The following is an 8,290-nucleotide window of genomic DNA, read 5'->3' on the forward strand; positions in this document are numbered from 1 at the left end:
GGGTCAAGGTATGGCTTTTTCAAGAGAGGCTTTATTACTGTCATGTTCAATTTAGGAGGGCCAAGCACAGGAAGTAGCTCTTTCAGTAGTTTAGTTGGAATAGGGTTCAGTATGCAGCTTGAAGGTTTAGAGGCCATGACTAGAGATATAATATTAAAAAACTTGAGTATCTCCCTTGATCATAGGTCCTGGAATTGTTGTGCAGACTCAGGACAACTGAGCTTTGGAGAAATACGCAGATTTAAAGAGGAGTCCGTAATTTGCTTTCTAATGATCATGATCTTTTCGTCAAAGAAGTTCATGAATTTATCACTGCTGAAGTGAAAGCCATCCTCCCTTGGGGAATGCTGCTTTTTAGTTAGCTTTGCGACAGTATCAAAACTACATTTTGGATTGTTCTTATTATCCTCAATCAAGTTGGAAAAATAGGATGATCGAGCAGCAGTGAGGGCACTTCAATACTGCACGGTGCTGTCGTTCGGAGCTAATCAGAAGACTTTTCCGTTCCAATTTTCTGGAAGCTTGCTTCAGGGCTCAGGTATTTTCTGTATACCAGGGAGCTAGTGTCTTATGATATGCAATGGGGCAAAAAAAGTATTTAGTCAGCCACCAATTGTGCAAGTTCTCCCACTTAAAAAGATCAGAAATGTATCACCTGTAATTTATCATAGGTACAATTCAACTATGACAGACAAAATGAGAAAATATAATCCAGAAAATCACATTGTATGATTTTTAATGAATGTATTTGCAAATTATGGTGAAAAATAAGTATTTGGTCAATAAAAAAAGTGTTTCTCAATACTTTGTTATATACCCTTTTTTGGCAATGACAGAGGTCAAACGTTTTCGTTTGTCTTCACAAGGTTTTCACACACTGTTGCTGGTATTTTGGCCCATTCCTCCATGCAGATCTCCTCTAGAGCAGTGATGTTTTGGGGCTGTTGCTGGGCAACACAGACTTTCAACTCCCTCCAAAGATTTTCAGCCTGGGGTTGAGATCTGGAGACTGTCTAGGCCACTCCAGGACCTTGAAATGCTTCTTACGAAGCCACTCCTTTGTTGCCCGGGGGGTGTGTTTGGGATCATTGTCATGCTGAAAGACCCAGCCACATTTCATCTTCAATGCCCTTGCTGATGGAAGGTTTTCACTCAAAATCTCACGATACATGGCCCCATTCATTCTTTCCTTTACACAGATCAGTCGTCATGGTCCCTTTGCAGAAAAACAAAGAAAGTTCTATTTTGGTTTCATCTAACCCTATGACATTCTCCTAATCTTCTTCTGGATCATCCAAATGCTCTCTAGCAAACTTCAGATGGGCCTGGACATGTACTGGCTTAAGCAGGGGGACACGTCTGGCACTGCAGTATTTGAGTCCCTGGCGGCGTAGTGTGTTACTGATGGTAGGCTTTGTTACTTTGGTCCCAGCTCTCTGCAGGTCATTCACTAGGTCCCACCGTGTGGTTCTGGGATTTTTGTGATCATTTTGACCCCACGGGGTGAGATCTTGCGCGGAGCCCCAGATCAAGGGAGATTATCAGTGGTCTTGTATGTCTTCCATTTCCTAATAATTGCTACCACAGTTGATTTCTTCAAACCAAGCTGCTTACCTATTGCAGATTCAGTCTTCCCAGCCTGGTGCAGGTCTACAATTTTGTTTCTGGTGTCCTTTGACAGCTCTTTGGTCTTGGCCATAGTGGAGTTTGGAGTGTGACTGTTTGAGGTTGTGGTCTTTTATACTGATAACAAGTTCAAACAGGTGCCATTAATACAGGTAACGAGTGGAGGACGGAGGAGCCTCTTAAAGAAGAAGTTACAGGTCTGTGAGAGCCAGAAATCTTGCTTGTTTGTAGGTGACCAAATACTTATTTTCCACCATAATTTGCCAATAAATTCATGAAAAATCCTACAATGTGATTTTCTGTAATTTTTTTCTCATTTTGTCTGTTATAGTTGAAGTGTACCTATGATGAAAATTTCAGGCTTCTTTCATCTTTTTAAGTGGGAGAACTTGCACAATTGATGGCTGACTAAATACTTTTTGTCCCACTGTACATGGCTGTGACAATAACCGACTAGAATTCTCTTGGAGATAATATGGTCGGCATTTGATTGTAAGGAATTCTAGGTCAGGTGAACAAAAAGACTTGAGTTCCTGTATGTTACAACATGAGTCATTATTCATGAAGCATACACCCCCGCCGTTCTTTTTCCAGAGAGATGTTTATTTCGGTCGTTGTTACGCATGAAGAATTCTAGTGGTTGTACTGACTCTGACAACATATTCCGAGAGAGCCATGTTTCCGTGAAACAGAGAACGTTACAATCTCTGATGTCTCGCTGGAAGGTAATCCTTGCTCTAATATGATAAACTCAATGCAGTGCCCGGGCCGCCTTCATGACACTTGCTGGCTGAGCCCTCCCCCACTATAAGTAGGGAGACTGACTAATATACTCACGGGATCAGATCTTGGTGAGGTGTGGCCACAGCCTGAGAGATTCATGATTCATTCCAACTCTAACTGTTACCATCTGACTACGAGAGAAACAATCATCTGAGAAAAAACTTTGCTGACTGTTGATATAAATGTTAATGGTATAACGGTTAATGATAATGACAGTAGAGTTTATGAAAGGTATCGCTATAGATGTCAAATCAGATTGTATTGGTGATGTTATTGCGGGTGTAGCGAAATGCTTGTGTTTCCAACTCTGACAGTGTAGTAATATTTAACTAGTAATATCTAATAGTTATACAACAGACTTAATACATACAAATGTAATTAAAGCTATGGAATTAAGAATATACAAATATATGGACAAGCAATGTCAGAGCGGCATAGACTAAGATAGAGTAGAACAGAATAGAATACAGTATATACATGTGAGATGACTAATGCAAAATATGTAAACATGATTAAAGTGACTAATGTAGAAAAGGCCCACGGAGTTGGTGGAATAATCCTTTAATTCATTGCCATTTACTCAGCTGGTCCAGGGGCGCTTTAATTAGGTCAGGTGGAAATGTCCAACAGATCTCAACTCCATAAAAGGAGGAAATTGCCATCGCCTGATCTCGCTGCTTTCTCTTCCTTAACTCCATCTGATCCAGAAGTTCTGTGCGTCCATGAATCCACCGACTCTTACCTTTCATCTGAATTATCTGTGGCGATCGGGAGAGTGGGCCATTCAGTTATTGTTTAGAGTTATCACCGCGGAGCGCGGCTTGGAGCGCACGCTTCAAACATATTGTGTAATGTGAATTGTCAATGATTACGTCCCTACGGATCCTCATAGGCCAATTATGCAATCGATATGGTTCATGTGTATTAAAATTAATTATATTGACACATGAAGACAATTGAAAGAGTGAAATGAGAAACATCATTGTTTGCTAACTGATTGACTTTGATAATGGGGATTATAGATTGTATTGTATTCACTGTTTTGTATTCTTTCATGATTTATGATACATAGTTACGAGAATAAATGACTCGCGGATGATTACTATTGACTTAATGAACTGGACTGTTGAATTCCCTAAATTATGTTAAGAATGAATGATATGATTTGATCTTTGATTATGAATTTGATTGGATACATGTTATTTGTTTCCTTTGTGATGCAGCACAGACTACTCAGTAAATATACCACTTTATGGTTAAAGGAATTCCTGCCTCAGTCTCATCCATTCCTGTCACCTGACACGTGACCACCTGTTCACCTTCACTGTCAGTCATCCTACCTGTCCAGCTACCCACACAGATTCCACTAATCTTTCCACTAGTGTTCCTTTTAGTGGCCAGTGATTTCAAGTCTTTGTATTAAGGCAGCAGCCTCTAATGTGCTAGTGATGGCTATTTAACAGTCTGATGGCCTTGAGATAGAAGCTCTTTTTTGGTCTCTCGGGTCCCAGCTTTGATGTGACCCGTTCCAAGAAGTTAGGCGTAAGTCGCATGTCACTCCTTCACAAGAGAGGCATTTGAAAGTAAAAAACATATATATATTATCTAAAAATGCATTCTGGAACATTCATGTTTGTGAACAAATTATTCAGTTTCACAAACCCACAGCTGTCCACGTGGCTGGTCTCATAAATTCCTGCAGGTGAAGAAACCAGATGTGGATGTCGTGGTCTGCAGTTGTGAGGCCAATTAGACGTACTGCAAAGTTCTCTAAAATGATGTTGGTAGAGAAATTAACATCAAATACTGCAGTCAGCATGCCAATTGCACACTCGCTCAAAACTTGAGACATCTGTGGCATTGTGTTGTGTGACAAAATTGCACATTTTAGAATGGCCTTTTATTATCCCCTGCACAAGGTGCACCTGTGCAATGATCATGCTGTTTAATTTGCTTCTTGATATGCCACAGGTGTCAGGTGGATGGAATATCTTGGCAACAGATAAATGCTCACTAACAGGGATGTGAACAAATTTGTTCACAAAATTCTTGAGAAATAAGCTTTTTGTGCATGTATAACATTTCTGGGATATTATATTCAGCTCATGAAACATGGGAGCAACACTTTACATGTTGTGTTTATACACTACCGGTCAAAAGATTATATATACAGTGCCTTGCGAAAGTATTCGGCCCCCTTGAACTCTGCGACCTTTTGCCACATTTCAGGCTTCAAACATAAAGATATAAAACTATACTTTTTTTGTGAAGAATCAACAACAAGTGGGACACAATCATGAAGTGGAACGACATTTATTGGATATTTCACACTTTTTTAACAAATCAAAAACTGAAAATTGGGCGTGCAAAATTATTCAGGCCCTTTACTTTCAGTGCAACAAACTCTCTCCAGAAGTTCAGTGAGGATCTCTGAATGATCCAATGTTGACCTAAATGACTAATGATGATAAATACAATCCACCTGTGTGTAATCAAGTCTCCGTATAAATGCACCTGCACTGTGATAGTCTCAGAGGTCCGTTAAAAGCACAGAGAGCATCATGAAGAACAAGGAACACACCAGGCAGGTCCGAGATACTGTTGTGAAGAAGTTTAAAGCCGGATTTGGATACAAAAAGATTTCCCAAGCTTTAAACATCCCAAGGAGCACTGTGCAAGCGATAATATTGAAATGGAAGGAGTATCAGACCACTGCAAATCTACCAAGACCTGGCCGTCCCTTTAAACTTTCAGCTCATACAAGGAGAAGACTGATCAGAGATGCAGCCAAGAGGCCCATGATCACTCTGGATGAACTGCAGAGATCTACAGGTGGGAGACTCTGTCCATAGGACAACAATCAGTCGTATATTGCACAAATCTGGCCTTTATGGAAGAGTGGCAAGAAGAAAGCCATTTCTTAAAGATATCCATAAAAAGTGTTGTTTAAAGTTTGCCAAAAGCCACCTGGGAGACACACCAAACATGTGGAAGAAGGTGCTTTGGTCAGATGAAACCAAAATTGAACTTTTGGCAACAATGCAAAACGTTATGTTTGGAGTAAAAGCAACACAGCTCATCACCCTGAACACACCATACCCACTGTCAAACATGGTGGTGGCAGCATCATGGTTTGGGCCTGCTTTTCTTCAGCAGGGACAGGGAAGATGGTTAAAATTGATGGGAAGATGGATGGAGCCAAATACAGGACCATTCTGGAAGAAAACATGATGGAGTCTGCAAAAGACCTGAGACTGGGATGGAGATTTGTCTTCCAACAAGACAATGATCCAAAACATAAAGCAAAATCTACAATGGAATGGTTCAAAAATAAACATATCCAGGTGTTAGAATGGCCAAGTCAAAGTCCAGACCTGAATCCAATCGAGAATCTGTGGAAAGAACTGAAAACTGCTGTTCACAAATGCTCTCCATCCAACCTCACTGAGCTCGAGCTGTTTTGCAAGGAGGAATGGGAAAACATTTCAGTCTCTCGATGTGCAAAAACTGATAGAGACATACCCCAAGCGACTTACAGCTGTAATCGCAGCAAAAGGTGGCGCTACAAAGTATTAACCTCTTACATCTATGGGGGCGCCATTTCATTTTTGGTTTAAAAACGTTCCCATTTTAAACAAGATATTTTGTCACAAAAAGATGCTCGACTATGCATATAATTGATAGCATTCGAAAGAAAACACTTTGTCCAGAAATACCAAGATATTCTCTGTTAAAACGTTTCAGGCAAAACCAAGATGATGGCATCAGGAAATGACAATTTTTGAGGCTCTGTTTTCCATTGTCTCCTTATATGGCTGTGAATGCGAAGGAATGAGCCTGTTTTATCGTTTCCCCAAGGTGTCTGCATTGTTTTTGAAGGCAGATCATTGGAAGATTGACCATAAGAGACCACATTTACCAGGTGTCAAAGTGTCCTGCGCCGAAATTGGTGCGCAAAAGTCACCTGCCAGTATTTTTCCATGCGATACAGAGAGGAAAGCAAGCTTCCACGAACTATATCAATGAAGAGATATGTGAAAAAACACCTTGACCAAACAACGTGCCATGTTTCGGTCGAATTGATTAATCCGGAAAAAACGTTTGGTGACTGATTTTCGTTTCTACGAGACGCAATGTAGAAAACGGAACGATTTCTCCTACACACAGACGCTTTGGAAAAACTTTTGGTATGTAACTGAGAGTCTCCTCATTGAAAACATCAGAAGCTCTTCAAAGGTAAATGATTTTATTTGGTTATCTGGTTTTTGTGAAAATTTGCTGCTAAATGCTACTCAAAATGCTACAGCTTTGCATACTCAAAAATTAGTCAATTTCTATAGTTCAAAAGCATATTTTGAAAATCTGAGATGACAGTGTTGTTAAGAAAAGGCTAAGCTTGAGAGCAGACGCATTATTTTCATTTTATTTGGATTTTCAGAAATGTTAACATTCATTAATGAGCCTGAGGCTTTAACAAACCCGGATCCGGGATGGGGAGTTTCAAGTTAACTTAAGGGGGATGAATAATTTTGCAAATTTTTCAGTTTTTGATTTGTTAAAAAGTTTGAAATATCCAAAAATGTCGTTCCACTTCAATTGTGTCCCACTTGTTGTTGATTCTTCAAAAAAAATACAGTTTTATATATTTATGTTTGAAGCAAATTTCTCAAAGTTCAAGGGGGCCGAATACTTTTCTGACTTTCGTAATGTTTTGTCTACTGAGAGAGATGTCCTTCCATAAAGGCCACAGTCGTTAGAAAGAACATTTTTCCTCAATGAAGACATTATCAGGGGTTCGACTGAGATGTCTTATTTAAGATAGTCCTTGAACAGGTAGGGTTTCTGCCTCCAGTAAAGAATGTGTCCCCAGTTTGTGTGCATGTTTTCTTCCCTTTAACGGAAAGTACTTTTTTCCCTCAGTTGAAATATGTATTTGGTATGTGTAGGGCATCGAAAGTTAGCATACATGTTGTACCATCTACATTTCATTTCTATGGCAAATGTGATATAAGCCATCTGTAAGGATTGCATTTCGTAACCTCCACCATGCATCGCATGTCTCCTGACCACTGTTACATGTCATGGTCAGAAGCCTGTGGTACATGCTCTAAACTTTACAGTCTATTTGTACGTCTTTCTTTAAAAGGCAATAGTTGAACACAATATTCATTCTAGCAGAAATAATTGGAAAACAGTGCTCTACATGATAAAATGTTTCTTACCCACCTGAATAGTCAAAACAATGGCTAGCGGGAGTCTGGGTGGCTCTTTCCCTCTGGTATTTCCTCCACATACTGTGTGATCATAACCCCAGGGACTGTCGATCTGAATTTTGTTCCTGATCACACACACACACAAAAAAAATTGAAAATGGTGTAAGTATTTCATAAAATTGGTATCACTCACTGCTCAAAACACTTGAGATGTACATTAATGGTTGACCAAGTGTAGCATAATTATAATCAGATACAATTATTATTACATCTATCAATATCATTCAATATTGTACATTTCCAATGTAAGTGATTGAAGGCCAAATTCAGACTCAATATTAGTGTAGAACTAGTTGTACTAGAACTTCACTAATTCCAGGAAGGTCTTGTTAAAGCAATGGCTGATACACCAGTATGACTATCAGGTCGGAATACAGCCCTAAATCACATGCCAGATCTACCAACAGATCTCACCTATAGTATATGCAAAGCTTACATGTGTTATTTTCAGAGCAACTTTAAGCAAACAACATGACATTATCATTATTATCACTTTAAACCAATGTCTCATCAATCTCTAAACATTTATGTTACTGTAAGTTCTTCCATTATTGAGCTGAAATCTGTAGTTGGTGAAACTAACAAGTCCGTTTGGGATATGATATCAA

Source organism: Oncorhynchus masou, chromosome 6 (genome assembly GCF_036934945.1).
Source record: "Oncorhynchus masou masou isolate Uvic2021 chromosome 6, UVic_Omas_1.1, whole genome shotgun sequence".
In the NCBI taxonomy this organism is placed as follows: Eukaryota; Metazoa; Chordata; class Actinopteri; order Salmoniformes; family Salmonidae; genus Oncorhynchus; species Oncorhynchus masou.